At 39.5% G+C, this 23,067-nt stretch overlaps 1 long non-coding RNA gene across 2 annotated transcripts; it reads left to right on the forward strand.

Moving 5' to 3' along the window:
- Positions 1-247: 247 nt before the first annotated feature.
- Positions 248-21,871, forward strand: LOC141728244 (uncharacterized). Of its 2 annotated transcripts, XR_012579115.1 has the most exons (4): positions 248-457; positions 10,653-10,707; positions 16,816-18,047; positions 20,099-21,871. It is a non-coding gene; the product is annotated as an uncharacterized LOC141728244 (long non-coding RNA). The 2 variants fall into 2 exon arrangements; XR_012579114.1 differs by having other exon boundaries at positions 16,816-21,871.
- The last annotated feature ends 1,196 nt before the right edge of the window (positions 21,872-23,067 follow it).

Raw genomic sequence — 23,067 nt, forward strand, 5'->3', positions numbered from 1 at the left:
TTTTTGTGGCACAGCCCACCAGGAGAAGGCTTCTGCCAGGATAGATTTCAGAACTGCTTTAACCTGTCAAACACTTTTACCTTTCACTTCAAAATGGGTGGTAGGATTTCAGATACCTGTGATAAAAACTACTAATCCTGGGTGAGAGCTCGAGCACACATGGTTTCCTGATATGGATTCTTTTATCTTAGAGCAGTTACTGGTTGAAGTCCTTCCCTGCCTAGCAGTGCTCCCCACAAAAGCTCAGTGCAGTGATAGGACAGGTACATGTCCATCATCCCTGGCTCCAGCAGCTGCCAGAGGGAATTTGCAGGAAGGAGATTTTCCATGACTCTTTTGTCCTTGGCCATTTTGCTGAGGCACCAGTGGCTCTGACAGAAGTTCTGCAGTGTGGGCACTCCTCTGTTGGATTGTAATCCACTGGCTTTCTTCACATGTATCATCAAAAAGCCATCAGGTAAGGGTTTTGGGGGTTTTTTGCTCTTTCACCTAGGGGCAGATCTGAGTCACTGACCTTGGAATGAAGGGCTCTGTATTTCAGTTCATGCTTCCCAAGAGAAGCTGTAACTCAGGCTGCTGAAATACCTAACAATTGGATTTCTGCAGACAGTCACTGAATGAATTTCTTTTTAACAGCAAAATGACACTGCTCTGGTTTACCCACACAGACTATCTTTTCTTTTAAAGACAAAAATGTGATCTTCACCCTGACCATAGCAAATACTTTTATTGATGTTATCCTTTTCCTTCATACCAGAAAAGCTATCTCACAGCCACCCCAAATCTTTCTCTAATGTAGCCATGTGGAGAAAAATTATTCTTCTTTGATTTTAGATAAGAAAGAAAATCATGGCTTATAATAGGCTCTCATTTTTCCTTTTAGAAGTGATCACTTCAGCTCCAGTACTTGGGTTAGGGTACTCTTCTTACTCTGCTCCAAAGCAGGAATACCAGATTTAATAGCTAGATGTTTTGTACTTCATCAGACTGCAAGCTGGCAAATACACTTTAATCCATTGGCACAGCTCCTACTTTGATACCACGACTCCCAGGGCAATGTCACTGTCACCTGGGGCTGTCACTGATAACCTGAAAAATGTAGTTACTCTGTTTGTGACATGAAGGACAGGAGAGGGAATGGATATGTAATCTACAGTAAGAATAAGACAGCATCTCAGTCATAATACATGCTTGGTTCCAAAATTTGAGGAACAAGAGAGAAGAGCTGTCTTTAGCCAATTTTCCTTCTTAGAGGAAATCAGCCTTCATCTAGCAAGTAAAATGAAGAAAAGAGAAACTACGAGGCAAGCAAAAGAATAATATCATAAGCAATGGAATATATGAAATACCTTCTAGGTACATGGCCAGGACATGAGGAACAAACTCAAAGGCTTAACTAATTTGTATAATTGGTGTCACAAGTTCCTAGTGGAATATTGTAAGTATTCAAGGAAGCACCTAGGAAGGGTTGAGAAGCCCCTGAGATGCTGTGGTAGAGGGGTTGTTTATCAAGAGCACTTTCTGAACTTTGGGAAGATCACATACAGTGAATGACAGTTTCAATGGTTTTTGGAATAGAATAAAAGAGATTTTAAGGCAATATCTCCACTTCCAAAACAAGGAGAGGCTGTTGGATATGGTTATTTAGAAACAACCCAAGGGAGACAGCCTGTTGGTGACTAGGGACATGACTTTCCTTTACGTATTTTGGAACAATTGTATTGTAGGGCTCAAAATATTTCCTGCATGTACTGGAAACAGTCTTTTCTTTGAAAGGAAAATTATTAGGACAGTAGCTATTTTAAAATTATTCTGCCAGAGGCAGAAAATCATTTGGGTTAAGAAGACACTGTTGGAAACAGAAGAAAGAAAGGGCTACAAAATATTGACAGCACTTTGAGAAAGCAGACATCAGCAGAAATTATTTATTGTCTGGTCTTTTGCATGGATAATGTGGGGTTTTTTTTGAAAGTGAGAGACCTGGTGGTTACTGGAAACATGCCAATGACACAACTGAAACTACCTCAAAGATAAGAATTCTAGGTAGAAGATATTTTGACTTTATTAGTAGCAGTTTAGACATCTCTAAATAGAAAAAGGATCTGCACACAGAATGAAAACAAGGGCATATATCTTAAGGATATAAAAGAATTGCTCAAATTCATTAAATTCAGCAAGGTTAAGGCTGAGTTGCAATTAACAGGGGACATAACAAGCAACAATAAAAGATTCTACAAATACATGACACATTAAAGAAGTAAAAGGAAGTATTAAGGAGATGATATAATGAATGACCTGAGGAAGGCCATTGCATCAAATGCATTCTTTCAATTTTCAAATAGATGTTAACTATGATCCAATACTTAATTAAATTAAATGTTTAAAGGAGATAGATAGGCATGTCTTCCTGAATATGGGCGAGGACATTGAAAAAGATAGGGATTTTCAATTTAGCTTAGTTCAATGACTTTCAATTAAGTATCCTTAACAAAGCGTCCCTCGTAATCTCTGAATCATAGCCCTTACCTTGGAGAGTTGGTGAAGAAGGGTAGAATTCCCTGAAGAGAAATAGAGGGCAATCACAATGCCATACTTCAAAAAGGAGAAAATATCTCAGCTTGGGAGGGTACAAACCAGTCCTTGAACTGTTCTTCCTTGAAAGACTCTGGAGGAATTTGCTAAAAATTCTTTTCTAAGGCAGTAGACAGTAATAAAAAAAGAGAAAACATGGACTCCAGGAACAAATCATGTCAAGTTGACAAAATTTCTTTCCTTGATTGCTGGCCTAACTGGATAAGGGAAATGTCACAGCTGTGATATATCTGGACTTTAATAAGACTTTCCTAATATCTAGAATAAATTTAAATATTCTAGTATACAAATGAGAGAACTCACTTCTATATGAATCCATGTTCAGGTAGAAAAAACGGTAGAGATTGAAAAAAACTGTAGAGAACATGATCTATGAGGGGAGATTAAGGAAAACCACAGAAGTTTTGTCTAACGAAGAACTGGAACAATAACATTTTCTAGGATACCAAAAAAATTTTATATGCAATCATCTACATGAATATATATATATATATATATATATGAGGTAATGTACATTAAAGTTGACACAGAAAAGCTTGAATTGCAGCATAGGAGATCGGGGCTTGATGTTGGAATGAACATTTCTCCTTCTAAGAAGAGCTGAAACACCATAATGGACTGCCTGCTTTCTTTGGGCATGTAATACTTTTGGTCAGAGAATTTTCTTTCACTTGCTTTGCATAAGTGGTGACAGCAATATTTCAATGTCCTGTTGCCTTCAAGCAGTGATTGATTCTTGGGTCAACCAAAAACTTCCCAAAACTTGAGAATTATGCAACTTCACAGGACTTATACAGTCAGCACAGACTTATACAGTCAGCTTTAACCCCAAATTTATGAGAAAATAGTTCCTTCTTCAGCAGCAACACACCCTTGAGTAAAGTTGGAGTTCCCTGTTTGATTTGGTACATATATATATATATAGAGAGAGTTTTGTTTTCCTGCTCACTCAGAACTGGCTATCCTGAGCTGTAATGTATATAAATCCCCTTTAAGCCCTTGTGGGATTCAGAACAATGCCCAGATATGCAGAAAGTGCAGACTTCACCCCACACTACAAGTACAAGGAAGAAATTTCATGAAACAAAAAGGCAACCAGCTGTTTTTTAACCATGATCCGCTGCTTTTAATACTTATAAAACATATCCTTGAGGAAGCTCCTGCTATACTGCTCCAGAAGCTGCTCCAACCCTCAGGGTTGAGACTGACTCTAAGCCAGGTTTGGTGCTCACCTCTAGAAGAATTACTTCCAGAACAAAGCTGGAGCCTGACTTTTTGTGTAACAAGTGTGTATTGTCCCATACCTTTCCTAGGATGCAGTAAGGCTGTGGTGTCTTTCACTGTGACCTTTTAGTACACAACAGAGAGTGAAGATTGTGATGGAGTGTCACTCCTGAGTTCCCAGCAGACTGAATTTTCCCTTTACTCCATCACACAGTCCCCAGAGTGCATGGTGTCCTGAGTGTTTTGTTAGACCTTACAAGCATTTCTCAAGCTGATAGTGTTCTACATGACCAAGAGCAAGGTCTAGTGAATGGAACTAGCACAAAGTCAATACAATGATTTAGCATATTCACTGAAACACTCTGCATGCACAGTGTGCCTGGGATCCTGTTGCAGAAAGAGAAATATCCTGTGAGGGGGAATCCAGGAAGCAGTCAGTCAAATGGAAAAGCTTATGATGTAAAAATATGACCTATTTCATCATCAGCTGTTCAGAGTATACCATATAGTCAGTGGTAAATAGTTTTAGTTTTTTAATATTTCTGAGAATTACTGCAAAATGCTGGGAAATAAATTGTTAGAAAACTAGAATTTAATGCACTGGTTATCTAATTCCCGAAATAATAGTGGTAACCTACTATTCAAGCATCCTTCTTTCCTTTATAAACCTCCCTAATTACATGTGACAGTCTCCATTGCTCCTTCATTTCAAATAGCAGCCCCCTAAACCTTTCTTTCTGGTTTTTAGTGTTTAGGATGGGGGATTTTTTTGCTTTTTTTTTTTTTTTTTGTTATATTTTCCTTAAAACAGAGCATTTGCAAGTCACATTCTGATAACTTTGTTTCTTCTATTTATAAATACTCACAAGATTTTCTCAAATGCTTTCATTATTCAGATTGTTTTTGTTGAATTTTTTCTTAATATATCTCTTTCATGTATTTTTCCACTAGAACCTGTCATTCCTGAAAAAAAATGGAGTTGGTTGAACTGAAGTTAGGAATTACATACCTGTTTTTTCTGCATACCATCCAGACTTTTATATAAGTTTTCATTTTTGTAGAAATCTTACAAGATAAGCATTTCAGATAAACAATAGAAAAATTACATCTGATCACAACTCACTATATACCTTTTCTGATGACAGGTATCTGTGACTCGCTTGAATGGTTTGCAAGAGCTTTGTGATTACTGCATCATTTTCTAATATGCCAGAGTTTTTGACCACACTGTCTAGTAACTGAAAAAGAGATCAGAAGGAAAGGAATGAAAATGAGGACAGAAAATAAATCCTTTTAACCAAGATTCTAGTGCCTTTGCAAAACATTATTATCCAAAAGGACAAATATATATGTGAAAGCCTGAAACTGTCACAAACAGGAATTACATTCCTGCTAAGAGCTGTATTAAAGACCTGATGATAAACTTCACTCCTCTGCTCGCTCTCTGGTAAGGAACTGAGACTTGATCTCCTCTGCTGTTTCTTTCCTTCCCATATTTTCCATTTGTCACGTCCTTCCCTCATGGTGTTTCTCGAACACCAGGTTGCGGCAGCAGTGGAAAATTTGGCAGAACTGACCATGAAGAGTCACCCACAGACAGGCTTAGGTCAGCAAAATCTTGTGCTCCAGCTTTGAGCAGACAGGCATTGTCGGATCTCAAGATCTCAGTCCTGAGATGCTGAGCCTCCGAGACCCTGGGGGGGGCTCGGGAGTCCTGGAATGTTGCCAGAAGTGTCTGGTAGCTGGACTTTGACCCTACACAGGAGACGACAAGGATGAGGGCTTCACCGGGTGAAGGGTGAAGGGATTAGTTAATTAGAGGGTGAGACACTAGGTTTAGGATTTATGTACAGGGGGGTTTAGAGGAGTAAGATGGAGGAATTGGGGTGTGTCCTGTCCTCCTCCTTCTTCCTCCTCTCCTCCATCTTCTTTGGCCACGGTGGCACCTTTCTATTGGTTATTACTAAGAGTACACCGAGTTATAACAATAGATGGTATTGGGGAAAAATGATAAATATTGTATACGTAGCAAAGGGTATAAAGATACGTGGCTGCCCGGAGGGCAGGACAGAGTGTGCCCATGGCTGACTGCTGTGCGGATCTCTGTTGAGCTGAAAGAACATCTTTTAGATAAACAATTAATAAACATAAAACCAGAAAGAAGAACTGAAGCCTCTTCTCGTCCTTCAACACGCGTGGTGCCCCAAGGCCACCTCCGGGCTCTCCAGGCCCCTCAAACAGCCGAGATAAACCGGCACTTGGCGTTCCCTGGGCGGGCAAGAAACCACCACAACCTTTCGGGGGAAGATAAACCGACATTTGGCTTCCACTGGGTGAGCTCTGACCACCACAACCTTTCGGGGGGGGCACCACCACCACCTTCAAAGCCCTGAAGAAAAAGAGGGAGAAGAAGAGAACAAAAAGCCAACAGAGACTGCAAAAAAAAAAACCAGCAGTCACTGAGAATTCCATCTCTCAGTTTCTGCCGAAGAGAATTCGTAGCAGAACAGCCCGGACTGGAACCAGAAGGCGCCCTGGGTCCACTTCTCGTGATCTGCTGGACAGATCGAGACGTCCAGACTGCTCTGGCGACAGATTTGGTAAGAAAGCCTGAAAATAAGAACATGGGAGGCACACCTTCCCAGGAACAACGGGAAATTTTGTCCACCTTATAAGGTGTGACACAAACATACAAAAATTAATTAGCTCTGGCCTTAAAAGGCCGAGAGGAAAACCCCCGAGACGCACCAGACGTCCGGGGGGGGGCCCTCGGAAGAGGGGGGAGCAGGACTCCGGAAAAAATTAGCTCTGGCCTTAAAAGGCCAGGAAGAAATAACCCCGAGACGCAGCAGACGTCCGGGGGGGGACTCTCTGAAAGAGAGGGGGGAGCAAGGCTCCAGGAAAGAAAAAATTAGCTCTGGCCTTAAAAGGCCGAGTGGAAAAATGCTCTTGGAGAAAAAAGAGCAAGAAATATTATTAAAACACCCGGTCCCAAAACCCAGAAACCCTGGGAAACTCCCAAAAAGCGTCCAAAAAGTCCAGAGAGCATGGAGGACTCAGGGGCAGAGGGAGAGCAGGGGGGAGGTGAGAGGGGACCGGGGGAGGCGCTTTCTCGCAGCCAGGCAGCGGCGGAGCAGGCGGGGAGCGCGGGTAAAGAAAAAACAAGAGACGCGTGTTCAGATATGGCTTTGCTAAGCTCAGGGCCGGGGGGTGCGGCGGCCCCGGGGGCCGGCAAGGTAGCAGAAACGCGCGCGGCGGGCAAAACTCGCAAGAACCCGGGAGGGCAGAAGTCACATGGCAGCGCAGCAGGGGCGTCCGACATGGGCAGCGGCATTAGGGAAATTGCGCAATCCCAGAAAGGCTGCCGAGACGCAAGAGGCGCGCGGTTGTGACGCAAAAAAACCCGGTGCGAGTCGCGGCGGGCGCGGGTGCCGGCGGGGACGGCCGCACACACACTGACGAAAGGCCACACACACACACAGCGTCGGAGGAGGAGGAGACAGTCCGGGGCAGACCGAGGGGGGAAAATTCAGAGGCGGAATAAAAAGGGAGAGGAAAAAATTACCTCGGGAGAGACACAGAGCAGCTCGGAAAGCACGCATGCGCCGAGCGCGGGCGGGGGCGGGCCAGACCCCCGGTGACGTCTCAGGCGAAGAGGGGCCCTCTCCAGACTTGGTGCCTTTGGTAAAAACCCTCGGGGTCCTAAGCCTCTCCCCTCCTGGGGAGGCTTGTGTGTGTTCTAACCCTATTGTCAGTTGAATCAAAAACTAGGTAACCCCTGAGTGCACAACATACCAGATCGGTTCAGCGGAGATACAGCATCATTTCGTAACGACTCTGCAACTATGCAACGATTTTCCTCAACAAGATATAAGAAGAAACGAATACTCAGACAAAAGTCGGGACTCAGACTGCAAAGGACAACTCAGAAGAGAAACAAGAGAAACGAAAGACTCTGGGGGGTTTTCCCTTTGGGGTCTTGAATATTTCTGTATAAGAACGAAAGACTCTGGGGGGTTTTCTCCTTGGGATCTTGAATTGCAATAGGCAATGGGATAAATTTACCTATTACAGGGGAAACTGACAAAGGATCATATATTGATCAGCTGGTAGATTTTTTTGACATTTCTCCCATTTGGAGAGGAATTTTAAGGGCAGATCTCTTTGACATTTCTCCCATTTGGAGAAGAATTTTAAGGGTAGGATTTTATGTTTTAATAGTTTAGGATTTTATATTGTAATAGCTCTCCTAGTCCTCATCCATGTCGTCCCAGATGCCATGAATCGGATTGTAAAAGAGGTTTTCTTGGGGCAAACAGAAGGGGGAGATGTCGGATCTCAAGATCTCAGTCCTGAGATGCTGAGCCTCCGAGACCCTGGGGGGGGCTCGGGAGTCCTGGAATGTTGCCAGAAGTGTCTGGTAGCTGGACTTTGACCCTACACAGGAGACGACAAGGATGAGGGCTTCACCGGGTGAAGGGTGAAGGGATTAGTTAATTAGAGGGTGAGACACTAGGTTTAGGATTTATGTACAGGGGGGTTTAGAGGAGTAAGATGGAGGAATTGGGGTGTGTCCTGTCCTCCTCCTTCTTCCTCCTCTCCTCCATCTTCTTTGGCCACGGTGGCACCTTTCTATTGGTTATTACTAAGAGTACACCGAGTTATAACAATAGATGGTATTGGGGAAAAATGATAAATATTGTATACGTAGCAAAGGGTATAAAGATACGTGGCTGCCCGGAGGGCAGGACAGAGTGTGCCCATGGCTGACTGCTGTGCGGATCTCTGTTGAGCTGAAAGAACATCTTTTAGATAAACAATTAATAAACATAAAACCAGAAAGAAGAACTGAAGCCTCTTCTCGTCCTTCAACACGCGTGGTGCCCCAAGGCCACCCCGGGCCTTTCAGGCCCCTCAAACAGCCGAGATAAACCCAGAAGGCTATCAGTCTTCCAAAGGCTAAATAAACAGAAGGCACCTGGGACAAAACCAAGTGATTCTTCTCTTAGTGTTGGTTCATGTTCCTTTAGATCCTCCTTTAAAGCACAAAGCAAAAGATTAGCCTAAAGACTTTGAAGGACTTTCTTTAGCCACACCATTTTCTCTCTGAATAACTAGCCCAGCCTACTTTAATGAAGTATATTACATCAATAGTGGAGAAAAAAAGGAAAAAGCCGTCCAACTTACTGGTATTGAAATGCTCTCATATGTCCCCCTGGTTATATTTGCCAGTTTATCCCGTCCTAACCACCTCAGGGCAGCATGCATTATATTTGTAGATGAAAAAATTCACTGATATTTTCTCCACTCTAGAAAGTTTCCACTGTACCCATCTTGCATTGTCTCTAGGTAATAATAGTATTGTCAACACCAGTGACCAGCTTGTGATGGGTCATTCCTTTGAAGAGCTTCTATTCAGACTAACACACAGAAGCTTTTCCATTAGTCAATGACATAAAACACATGGAATAGCAGATGCCACAGCCTGGGCACCAGCATAATACTTGTCTTTCTATTCTTCTCTATTTGTGGTAGATCAGTGAAAACACAATAGAAAAGAATTAAAAGCATTTTTTCACTTACTTGAGAGATAATTGAGGTAATTCCATTTGGAAGTAAATGAAAGAACTTATTTAACAAAATGTACTTCACTGTAAAAAATATATGTAAAAGCAACATTTCCCTGATACAGTCAATAAAATCTTAAAAAATCACTTAGTTTGAATATGTGTTTACATTTTCATTGCTGGCATTCTTTTTGTTTATTATGATCTTATTCAAAACTCCAGCTATTCTCTCATATTCAAGAAAATGTGCTTTTGTCCAGCCAGGTTCAGACTTGAACCTAGGAGGTCTTTGTTTAAGTTAATTTTACATTCATTATAATGTGCCTTCCCCCTTTGTACTCTGGAAATTGTACCGAAGGTGATATAACTGCAGCATTTATGACTTATTCAAACAAAGCAAGTACTCAGACATGTCCAGCATGTACAAACACAGTATCAGGCTTGCAGTTCCAACTTAGTGTGGGATCTTATCCATGCTCTAAATTAATAGTGACCTAACTTTTTTACCTGACAGTGCCCCTCCTTTATAACACACCCTACATCTAAAATGGCAGGGATCAGACAAAATGTTCCTAAATTTATAAATTGAAGAACACTGTCCCATAATAAACACTGAAATAATCATCACCACCTATCAACTTTAAACATAGAAAGTCTGAAAAAGGGAAATAAACACGAGCTTTGAGGCAGCTCTGGCTGTTAACTACCTCTAACTTATTTTACATCACTTAATGTTTCTCTAAGGATCCATTTCAGATTTTTAACCCTTCATACCATCTCCCTCATTATAGTAATCTCTATCACAAGATAAAAGAATGTTTTGGTTTAGCCAAACGTTCAAATAACATTAAATTCAAATAACTTATTTATCACAAATATAAATTTTATTTATTAGCACAAAAATTGAGAATTAATTTAACCCAAAGTGTCACTTAAAAGTGGGAAATCATATTTGAGGTGATTGTGCCCCTGCTGTGCCTCATTCAGTGGTACAAAAGGAATTTGCTTCTTTTCTATTCATTTCCAACACCTTACAAAATGGACTTTCTAAGTACAAAAATGAAGATAACAGATGTTGAACATTATGAAAGGTAAGTTTTGCTGGTAAAAATAGAAGAAATAACTTCTTTCACTGTGAATATCAAGAACTTAATAAAAGTTTCATTTTCTGGACAATCAAATTTTTTGGTCCAGAGAACTATTTAAAATAGTTGAAATCTAATTCTGTGTCTCTTTCAAGAGCTGAAAATGTAACATTTTTTCTAACAGCACCCATGTTCAAGCACAAGATTGAAGTCAGATACTAGGACCCATTAAACAGAAGGTGCGTTTGAAGAGGGGGAACGGCTGAATGGTAAAAAACCAAACATTTTCCTTGTGATTTTGTTCATCTACAAGGGATATAGTTTGTTTATCATGCTTTATCTGAGGACCAGGAGCCAGGATATAATGATCATGGCTACATTTTGAAACAAAACATGGGAATATTGGGAAAGAAGTGCTTGCAGAAAAAGATTGGCACTTGTAGCCAGTTAATTAAAATTTTATGAACCTAAAGCCATAGAATGTTGGGAAATATTTCTGTTCACTTCAATAGATTTTGGTTCTGCCCTGCCTGAAGCAAATGCTGGGGGAAAAATGTAAAAGTTCAATTAAAAATATCCAAATGTGACTGCTCACATAGTTTAGCAGGAGACAAATGTGCATTACAGGTAGTATGTAACAAGCAAAGAGAACGTATGGACACCACTGCCTATATAGACTTCAATCATTTCTTATGTTCTTTTACTTTTCTGAGTACCTAAATTTCATTATCTCATCATACTTTGAGGTGAAAAGCCCACCAGGTTATGAATGGTCATGATATAAAGAAGAATGACAACTCTGTCAGTCATGTGGTTATTTATTGTTATCCTCGTAGCTTACCTCCTGTTTTGTTGGGTTTTTGTGGGGTTACTTTGCAGGCATTCAAGAACCATTAATTATTTTTTTTTAATCAGAACAAACCACAGCATTTTCTTTTCTTACAAAACTCTTTAATGTTTTGCTAAGAATGGAATTCTAGTTTGAAGGGTTTTTTAGGAACTGTTGGAACAAATCATGTCGGGGCTTACACTAAGACCTGATACAGCCAATTATTTTTGCATCTGCTCCTTTCTAAGCACACAGTCATCCTAAAAGAACTTTTCAAACTGAGTATTTTGCAAATTACTTTGCTAATGTTAATAGTCTCCATTGTAGAAGAAAAGCCATAATGGACTTATGCTGTATTTAAGCCCTGAGGTTACACAGTGCCTGTGACTTTCAGAATTCCTTTCAACCCTACACCTAAACACACAGTTATATGTGGTCTTATAGAAGCTAAATAAGAAATAGGATTCTGTGTCTTACACTGTCCTTCAGATACTGTTCAGCAGTCACAAGTGAAGACCTAGGACTGTTGGGAAAGCCTTAATATTAACATTTTCTCAGAGGAGAGGGGGGTCTTTATTGAACACACTGAAAAATGACATGACTGCATTGTAACAAGAATCATGGAGCAGAAAGCCTAATTCTTTCATGAGGCAGCATGAGGCCCTGTCCTAACTGATGTACAAAATGAAAAAAGTTATTGCTCCAAAAAGTTAATAAAAAAATCAAGAACTATAGTTTTAGTACTCTGAGATGGAGAAAATTTGATACATTATGACCTTGTACTATAAAAGTGGGATATTTTATGTATATATATATATATATATATATATATATATATATATATATATATATGTATGGTAGGATCTATTAAGAAACAGTCTTTGAATAACTAAAAAAAAATTAAAACAAAGCTCTCTGCACTAAAATAGAAAGAGAGGTAATTTTAAAATGTTAATTTCCCAGTGCACACTTGCAGACTCTTTTTCAAGTTGAATATATTTTAGTGTGGATAATATTTACCCATCCAATCCTACAGGGAACACTGACAAAAACCCAACTGATTACAGTGTGAAACCTTCCAAAAGTGGCCTGGACTTTGCCCAGCTGTCTCCCACTATTTTTCTAGTGCTTTTCAGATTTCATGTTATAAACTTAATTTTGAAGCAGTATTATACACATTTATTTGATTTCCTGCGCTTGCCTCTTGGCAAAGAAAAAGCAAAATGAACCAGTATTGACAAAGATGGCTTGTATAGATAGATGATTAGAAGACAGGACATCAATCATATTCCATCATTAAGTAATATGCATGGTGGGCACAACTGCAACCAATGAATAAAATATTTAATTTGAACACCATGGAAAATGAGACAAAAGTGAAGAATGCAGCAATTTTGCATAAATAAATGAGTGAACTTACATAAACCATCTGAAGGGATTTTATTATATAGTGTAAAAAAACTGCAACAAGACTTGTTAATAAAATGATGAAATGGGTTTTTATATGCAGAAGGAGAAGGAACAGAGCAAGCAAAAAGAATGTAGAAGCTATTCAGACACTGTTCCCATTAGGAAACAAAATATTAAATCAATATCTTGTGTGAGAGGTTCACTAGCTGTAAATCAAAATAGTTTCCATTGGCATAATAGAATAGTTTCCATTGTCTTTACTCTACCTGAAGATTTGGCCCTTAACATTTTGCTGTAAGTAGGAAGACCTTTAAAGTTAAGAGACTTTTGGAAAAAAGATTCATCTTGTAACATACCTAAAAACTACAGATGTCAATTAAATACTGGGTAATCATCTACACTTGAGAAGATTCTTCACTCTAATAGCAACTTACTCTAGGCAAGGTAGTTCAAAAAACAAAAGAGAGGATTATTTGACAGGAGAGATGAAGCACTACCTAAAAGCATGTGTTCAAAACTAGACAAAATACTTAATTCATCCAGCACAAAGATGAAAACCCACATTTAATTTCCTCAATGTGATCAATGCCCTCCTTTAACAGAAGCCAAGAAAACTCAGCTACCAGTATGAGAAAAGGAGTTTTACATTTGCACCTCCACTGAACTTCTAACCTACACTCTCTGCCCTTCCTATTGGCCCAATATTTTGCCTCCATTGCTTCCAAGAGCATTCAACATCCATAATAAAACTGTGCAAGTCAAACAGAAAATTCTTCCAGCCCACATCCTCCACAGAAAAAATACAAGGACTTGGGTTGTGCTGGAAGAAACAAAAAGAAACCTCTTCAGAAGGAGACCCAGGATCTGCTCTTGCTGATATTTAGGGTCAAGCTTAAGGTTAGTTCTCAACTGCGCTGAGATATATAAACCATCCTACTGCAACATGGCCCCCTTGATGCCATCAGCATTGACATCTTTGACAGCCAAAATAGGGCCTTTATCCAATTTAACATGCAGTCTCCTTTTTAGGCTAGTCCTTGACAAAGAGAGAAAGTGATTTAGAAGGATTATGAAGCAGAAGCAGAGCATAGAAGGATCACTGCTGACAGAACTCTGGACTTATGACCACCAAAACAAAGTTAATTAGAAACAATTTCTGAAATTGCAGAAAGCATCAAGCTCATAGAAAAGCAGCAGTAAGATCAGTCTAATCAGGTTGGACAGGTGGTAGTAAGAGTTTAACTGAACTCTGAGATGGACCGCAACAGGAGGTGGGCTTCAGAACAATCTTCAGCTCTACCTTGCTTATCAAAGCTGAGACTGCACCACTAACATGCAAGCCACTGGAATTGTATGTTCTAATCTACCCAGCCTTGCCATATATCTACAATCCATCCTGATGAAAGATTACTTTTAGAAAGCATTTGGAAAATAGCACAGTTTTGTTTTGTTTGTTTCCCTGTTGCCTCAAGGATCCCTGAGCAGCTGGTGGACATGCAACATGCCTCATTTATGGCTCCCACTGCCTTCTCCATGAGAGCCCCAAAGGCAGAGGAGGAGCTCCAGTGATAAACAGGCAACAGTCAATCCTGATGGCAGAAATAAGAATGAAAAACTGACATCTGCTTTTTTTCCCCCCTTCATTTCACCTCCAAACATAAATTTTATCTCTGATTTTCTCCTGAGAGCATGTTCCATGCAAGATGAACTATAAAAATGCAGTTATTTCTTATTGCTATTGTGTGAACTCAAGAATATGTTCCTTGCTTTGTTTTAAAGAATGTGTTAGTGATGTTACATTGTCAAAAGGAGGTCTTATATCAGTCAAGGCACAAACAAAGAAAGATATTTTTTCCTTTGACTTCCAGATAAATTATTAATTATACCACAAATCAGATCAAATTGGGTTCAAGTGCCTACAAGAAATGTGTTAACCGTGTAAAACATGCATGTCAAATTTCAACAAGAAGGACATTTGGCTAACAAGCTCTAAGCTCTTCATAGATGCAGGTCAGCATTATTTCTATCTTATTTAAGGGAAGCATTTGTTTGGCCAGCTGTTGGTCATAATCTGAAGTTGTTTTTTAATTGGAGCATTTAACTTTACCATAATAATTATATATGCAGCATCTCCTTAGCTGCCTAGCATTCACTGTGCTCATCCAAGGTGCCAGTCACCTTGCTGTCTGTCCTAGTCACTGCACCATTGAAATGTACCTTCACTTTGCTTCAGGAAACAAAGAAAAATTATAAACTATTATTAACTCAGGGATCAACCTGCTTTCGTATCATTGTTTGGGTTAGAAAAAGCTAAATAGGGTTTTAGACCCACTTGTAGTTCCATAATGTCATGGTTTGAGCCTGGCACAGAGCCAGTGCCCCCCATGAAAATGCCTTCACCCTGGTGTCTGCTGTGAGATGTGACCAGGAATAAGCAAAACAGGCTCTAACTTAAACATAAAGAACACTTTATTACTTAAACTACAGGAAAATAGGGAAAGACTATAAGGAAAAGAAAAAAAAGAAATTGAAAACCTTACAAAAAAACTTTCCTCCTCCCCACTCCCTGACTTTCCCAATCCGATACATTCTCCCAAATCAACTGCCCAGCCTTGGCCCCACACTTTAGTATACTCAAACTGCAGTTCATGAAGAGGAAAGGAGTCCTTCTTGTTCCATAGGCTTCTCCTGGAAACACACTGAAACCTCGTATGCTTCCTTGTCACTTCGGCACCGCCCGGAAAAAGTCTTTTTGCCGCTTGTGACATCTTCCTTCCATGCCCAGTGCTCTCACCACTGAGACATGGCCAGAGCTGCTTTTAGGGTTGTCTTTCAAGGATGCCTTGTCTCACTCCAAAAAGGCACCGTCTCTGCTTTTGGGACATCTGTCCCCCCCATATTTTTCCAACCCCCTGGGGCCGGGGGGTCCTCACGAAGAACCCTCCTGGTTTTGAGGCACTGCCTCCCCCTAAATGCAGTCTGTGTCACAGGAACAACTGAGTCCATGGCCACAAGAAAAGTCCAGCCAAAAGGCCACTCCAAATCATCTCTCCCCATCCAATCATCTCCACGTTCTTCGGGCCAGGTCCTTGTCTCATCTCATCTCTTATCTCCCTTCTTATTCAGCTTCGAGGAGGATTAGCATTTTTGCAAGGCCCCAATCATGAAAGAAAGGGTTAAAAGTTTTCAGTCTCTATCTGTCCCGGAGTGGCACTCCCACACACGCTGCCCACACGCTGCCGCTCTGGCCGGGCACTCTTCCTCCCCCCTTCTCCTCCCGGGCTGGCTGCTATCGCATCACATTCAGACGCCGGCTCTCCTCTCTCTCTCCCTCCTGGGGGGGGGGGGGGGGGGGGGGCTAGCTGCCCGATGTCTCTTGGGGCTCTGCCACCCTTCCATCCTTGAGAACTTTCTCACCCCCATCTCTGTCCAGGCCCCGGGCCTACCACATGGCTGCCTCTCCCCCCGCCCAGCAGCAAGGCTGGACGGGGGAAGAGATCTGACCTCTTCACAGCGACGTCCCAAGAGAGCGTGCCAAGGGCAGTGCCCTGCTTTTAACCCCTGTGTATTCTCGGAGGTGTGTCCAAACCCCACTGGCTACACCGGGTGCCAGTCTCAAACCCAAAACCTTCATTGGTTTGACCACAGCTTCCCAGAATTCCCACTCCTTCCTGGTCAAACCACCACAATGTGTTTTGTCCAATATCTCATCATTCTTTGGAGTTATTCACAGCAGTTTCAGGGCTGTTCTAAACAATATTTCTAACCTACATATATTCAGGATATTTTGAAGATGCATTTTTTCAATAATCACACTTTTAAGTCCTCAAAGAGCTAATATCAGATTAAGACTGTCATCATATCATTAAGAAATATACATGGGTGTCTTAGCCGGTTCCTCTGGGATTTATTGTTATTGAATGCTCTGAGACAGGTGCAAAGCAAAGTTAACAGGATAAGAAACCAGGAGTAGCAACACTGTCAGAAAAAAAATAGCCATCATAAAAGTACATAGTTGCATTTAACTTCTGTCTATGAAATACAGATAATTTTATTTATCCTGTGTGGTTATCATCCTTGTTACTTATTATATGGCTGCAAAAAAAAGTGAGAAGTTTTCTTTGGATGTTGGATTAATGAAGCTACATTTCAAACAAAGCTGAAGTTCAGGATTCAACAGGTTCTCCATACCTATGATCTGGTCAAGTGAGCAGTTTATAGAGAGGAAAAGGGAAAGGTAAGTTTGAAACAGCATGCATATGGAATTAACAGCATTGTTTGTCACTAAACTAAGGGCAACCAGCACTTCAGATGAAAAACATCAGATTCATTTAGAATCAAATTCATTTAAACTTCAGATTCATTTTGCTTTTAAAAATGCTGTTTCATCTTAAGACACAGCAGTTCCACATCGACTGTACCTTAACAGTGAAGCACACATTATAAAAGAGCCTTTTCCCACCTATTTTCAGCTGCAAAAGTCAAGTTCATCCTTAGTGACTTTTCTCCATGACCTGGTTAAGCATGGTTTGGCTGATTTCTAGCTTGATCAAGCCAGAAATCCTGTTGGCTCAGGGTGAGTCTCAAAAGCAGCTCCTCCCAGAGTCATGCAGGGATAAGAAGATCTTGTGATTCATTTTAAAATCACACCTAAGAAGTCCTGGGTCCTTGTTTAGCTACCTGTTGTGCATGCCTACTTCTACTCAGTGTGGATGCTCTTACAGTCATTTGCAGCTTGTAGAAAAAATGTAGCTCAGGTGCCCATGATTCACGGCAGGAGAAAGCAAATTCTTCCCAAGACCATGTATTTGGCATCCTGTCACTTAGATCACACATTTCTGACAGAGTCAGCTTATCTTCTGCTTGTTGATAGAGAGACACAAAGTTTAAGTCAATGAATCTTTCATACAGGAAACTGCAATTCATCACTAACATAATGTGGGACAGCCCCTACCCACTGGATTTTCTTTTTGGTGAAAGGATGCCTATCTCATCATTATGTCATGATTTGTATTTTTCTTTGAGACAGCAATGATATTTTAAAATAAGGAAAGAATTGATTTCTGACAGCAACAAAAAATTAATATGGAGGAATATTCTCAAGAAAATAGCTAACATTAACAACCTTTTCCTGTTACTTATTTCTATATATCTAATGCAGTAAGATTCCTTCCAGACCAAAGTCACAAGGGTTACGTAGTCTACATAGAGATGCATTGTTCCAATCCATCCCATCTCACTAAGACATCTCAAAACACTTCATCCAAGATCTGGCACTCTCCATGGAAGAACCTGTATTCCCACACAGTCTATACAGGAGATCAGAGATATCAACCTATGGTAAGTTAGTTTTTTGACTGGCTAATGGCAAAAAGACCAGATACCTTCACAGACCTATTTTACAAATTGAAAGTATTTTTACATTTCAAAGAGCCTTCAGAGTAATTTCAGATGATTTCATACAGAATAAGACCTTTGCTAGGCCAGTTGGATAGGCTGATACATGGTTCATAATCCAAAATAATTATCTAATGTCTCTTGTCTGTAGAGACTGTAAAATGATAGCAAACCAGCAACTGGATAATTGAGATCAAAATCCAGAAATACTTACAGGAAAGACATGTAGGGAATGCCAAATCACATTAAGAATGGAGTTTAAGATGACAGCACCAAACCAGCTAGCTGTTCCCACCAAAATTAGCAGGCATGTTTACAAGAGCAAGATACCCAAAAAGCAAACTATTTAGCAAGATACCAAGATTTAATTTAGAAACCAAGCAAGACTTGTTTTCAAAAGCATTGCTTACTCAGGCTTTTTCTCCAAACCTCAAAGAAATAGAGGTGAGATAGAACAGAGCTGTTGAAAACAGGACATTTAAGTAAAAAACTCAATATGTATTTAAGTCTCAGACAATCAATTTAGAAAATGTCTATCCTTTGTTTTCTGGTGTAAAGCAAATAATACTAGCCTGTTCCAGCTGCCAAATGCACAGCAGGAAAGTGAGACCCTCTTCAAAGTAAAAGTTATCATCAGTAAAATATGAGAAATTTATGTGCTCTCAAAGAAAACCTAAGCTTTTTACATAAAACTTAGAGAAAACAAGAAAAGCAGAGTGTGGAAGGTTGCAGAATGAAGGCAAACACAACAATTTTTAAATGGAATTTGGAGCTCAGACCAAAGCTACAGCCTTTGGACCTCACCAAAATTTTATTTGAGCACAGTAGTGACTTTTATTACTGCTCTAATGCACAGGAATGTGTCCTAGAGAGTGCCTGACAGCTATTACCCTCCTGGGTGCTGCAGAGTGAGACAACCAAATGGCTTTGCAGGGGACTTTCTGAGCACAGCCAGCGTGTCACAGCAGACAACATGCATGCAGCAAACACCCTGACCTGTGTAAACTGTCCTGATCCTTTCACACAAGTAAGGCTAGAATAAATACAGTTCTTATTTTTGCTTTATTCTTACATGTTGATTTTTTTATCTGAAAAGACCCTTGTTATGGAAGCTGTAGCTCAAAATCTGGGGATGTTCATTTCCTCTGAAGTGATAAATGGCCAATTCATAACAGGGCTGGTTTGAGAACCAGCAATCAATACAAGCACTAAAGGATGGTTTAGATGGCTATTTTGGTTTTTATCCGTGTGCACAGACAAGGATAACACAAAACCACCAGTATCAGAGTACTATGTGGTTACCTCATCTCTCTTTACTAGGGGACTCTGTCCTTCATCAGTGTCATCAACAAATCAATGGGTTGCTTAAGATGTCTGTAAGTGCTCGTCTTGTCTTTTGCTTGAAATGTATTGCAGCCATTTTTCTGTTACATTTCACATAAAAAGGATTTGCTGAAGCTCTGCAACCGGGATAAACCAAAGAACCGATTTACTGAAATAGCTTAGAAATGGTTTCATATTGCAGTCGTGTCAACAAAGCAGATTTTTAAAAATATCCTTTTGACAACAAAAGAAAAATATCCATTCCAAAGCTATGCATAAAGGAAATCTTTTTTTAAAAGTTTTCGCACCTGTCTAATGGGGAAAACAACATTCACCTGAAGGGTGATGGGATCTGGATCTACAAAGACTTCACTATTAACTCTATTTTCAAAAGTGAAGTGACAATTTATGCTGTAAAATAAAAATGTCTTTCCCTTGTCAAACCCAACAGAAGAGAAAAATGAAAATAAACAGAAAAATACAAAGCAATGTTTAGTTCTTCTGCAGAGTCTCAGTTTTCCTATATCCACAGCTTTTGACTCCTTAAGAAAAATTTCCATTGGTCAATTTATGGCCCACCAGAGCTAGTTGAAACACCTGGATTGTTTCAACTGGCTTCAAAACTGTATTTTTGTGATTCTATGAACAACCTTTCTCTTTCTTTATTCCAGATGCTATCCGAAGCTACCTGTGCCCACAGATTTTTCCACAGCAGATCACAAGTATTACCCTTAGCCGTGGCCATCAGATTTCATGAGCCAAGGCAGCATTCTCAGCCCACACATACAATGCAAAGACTGCAAAACCACCCAGTAGAAATCTACCCTGCAAAAATGAGAGGAGAGTTTGTACTTCTCTTGAATTCAAAAGTAGCAATAGCAATGGAATATGGTTAAATAGCAATGGAAGTATGATTAAAGTTTCTTACACTCACTATAATTTAGGTTCTTTTCACATTTGCTCCTAACATAATTTCTCTACAGTTTCCTCGCTACCTGTTTGGCAACAAACGAAAATGAATGGAAGTAATTAAACAAAAATTGAATTCACTTTAGGAAAAAGAGAAAGGACTTAAACTTCTTAAGTTGATCTTTTGATGTGGATAATTTTCAAAACTGGGCCCTATTATGGATTGAAGGATCACATGAAGTTTTTTCCTTAGCATAATCAAGCTTCAGTGAAACTTGTGAAGAAAAAAAAGTGTTAATAATAACAAAGAGTACAAAAATATTACATATAAAGAGCCAAAGTCTCTGGCACAATGAAATAAGGAGAGCATGTCTGCAAATTCAGTCAAGGTAAAGGCAAACATTTCCATTGCGTATTACTTTAAAAGAAGATAAAGAGTACTGAATCAATAAATCACTGAAAAGATTATTATTTTGTACAAGCTGAAGGTCAGTGCAGGTCATTCCCACTAAAGCAGACAGAGTTTGTTAATTTAATCCTGCAGATTTGGCAGGGAAACCAAACAGGAATTTAATCAGCAGCAGAAGGTGGTGAACATCTCTGAAAATTGAATAATCATTGCGCCAGACAGTAAACATCCTTACAGAAGGAAAAAAAGGAAAGAACTAAAATTTCCCCTTTTCATACTATTCATTAACTTCTTCAAACAGGTAATAAATGATTTAAAACATCTGTCTCTGGAACACAAAAACACCACAAATGAGAGCAGCCAGTCTATAGTTCAGCACATTTATGACGACATTAAACCTCTCTTAACTAAAGCTCTTCCTTCTTCTGTATTGTAATTCTTTCTTTAATAACTGTCTCATGAAGTAATATTGCTATTGCTCTAATTTAAAAAAAATATATTAATTCACTGTTTCAGCTCTTATCAGTTCATGGGAAGACAGGAAAATCAAATGCTCTCAAATGCACTTTCTTATGCTTTTCAAGAATAGTTCAAGATGAGAGGCTGACATTTGAAGCACTCCAGCACAGTATATGTCAGCATTTTGTTTGGGGGTTAAATTTTTTGTCATTAAACTTCTTCTACCAAAAAACACCTCTCTAAATTAGTCTTGCTGTTTCTACCTATGTCTAATTTAATATTTTTCTTCCCTTATATACTATGGACTCACATCATAAGAGGATAAATTCTACCCTTAATAAGCAGAAATTCAGGTAAGCTGATGTGGCAAAATACTCCATGTCTTCCACTCACATAAGACTTAATCCTTTTGGTTTATTACAAAAATTCATAAAATGGAACTTTGGATTCTAAATTAAAATAAATCATTTGCTGAAATCACTCAGATGACTCTGTATCCAGTAAAGTTAGGTTAATCTGTAGCGACCTCATATTAATTGTACTTAAATTTCAGACATATGCAAATATAGAGAGAAAAAAATCCCCATTGGAAAGTGTTTTCATGAAACAATCTTATATAATGGAAAAATCAGTGAGTCAGAATTCCAGGATTATATAGTGATACATTAATATCTACAGAATAGATTTATTTTATCTCAATTCCTCCATAAAATTGCATTTTGTAATTTGCATAATATTAATTGTATGCAAATTTCCAGAAAATTTGATCATAATAACCTAATTTTTCAGTTTTTAGGAAATAAAACTTTTTTTATTTTAAAAGAAGAATTACCACTTCCTCTTCCAATGTGAAATTGGTAGGCCTTTATGCTCTTAGCCCTCATCTTAAATAAAACCCCACTATGCCCACCAAATACCTTTTTCTGAATCAAGGAAACATACAGCCACACACTAAAATATGCAGGTTTTTCACCTCAGATAAAATGAATGTGAGACTAGTGAAATAAATAAGAGATTTGTATCAAACATTTTACATTTACATTGCTAGTATAAGAAAACTTATAAATTCTGAATGGATTCTGCTGGCCTGATCTGACACTTCTGCTGGCTAGAAGGAAGCCAGGCAGAGCGAGTTTGTAGGTTAAAAATTCTAGAACTTTATTAATTCAGTACTTATTTTCACTTGAATAACAGAAATAGTTATGCTGCTAGTAACAAGAAATAAAATGTGCTGAAATCATGTTTGATGATGCTCAAGGTGCAAATCACCTCTTTCATCTACAGCAATTTAAAATACTGCAAGCATATTGCTGCTGCATCACAGAAATAAGATTTCTGCTCAACTCCTTGGCAGGATCCAACCAGCACATAGTATAGATGAAATACTACTGAAATACCACAGCCAAGGATGTGGAGACAAATTTCAAGGCATTAGTAATTCCTAAAAACAGGAACCTTTTAATCAACTCACTAAAGGCAAGCACACTCAGCACAGTGCTGTCATACAGTGTAATTTTATCTAAGTGTGCTGAGAGAAATTTGGGGAATTGCAGCATTTCAGAGAAATCAGGAACATTTCTGAGATATTGCACTCAGAATGCAGTGTTTGCTTAGATTTTGTTCATGCTGTGTTCCACAAAGAGCCCAAAGCAGGTCCACTGCTGCTTGTGTATGCAGAGCACCACAGCTGAGGCAAAAAGCGTTTCAAAGGTGCTGTCTTGCCAGAGGGCACGTCCCACAAATGATTTGTAGGATATATCTACATTGGCCTTTCACTTCAGATCAGGAAAGTGCTTTTGAACTGGATCTCCCAGCCAGTCTCAGCTGCTGCTCTCTGTGTGACATCTGAGAGTGGCTCTGTGC

The sequence above is a fragment of the Zonotrichia albicollis genome, chromosome 1, assembly GCF_047830755.1.
Source record: "Zonotrichia albicollis isolate bZonAlb1 chromosome 1, bZonAlb1.hap1, whole genome shotgun sequence".
Classification (NCBI taxonomy): Eukaryota; Metazoa; Chordata; class Aves; order Passeriformes; family Passerellidae; genus Zonotrichia; species Zonotrichia albicollis.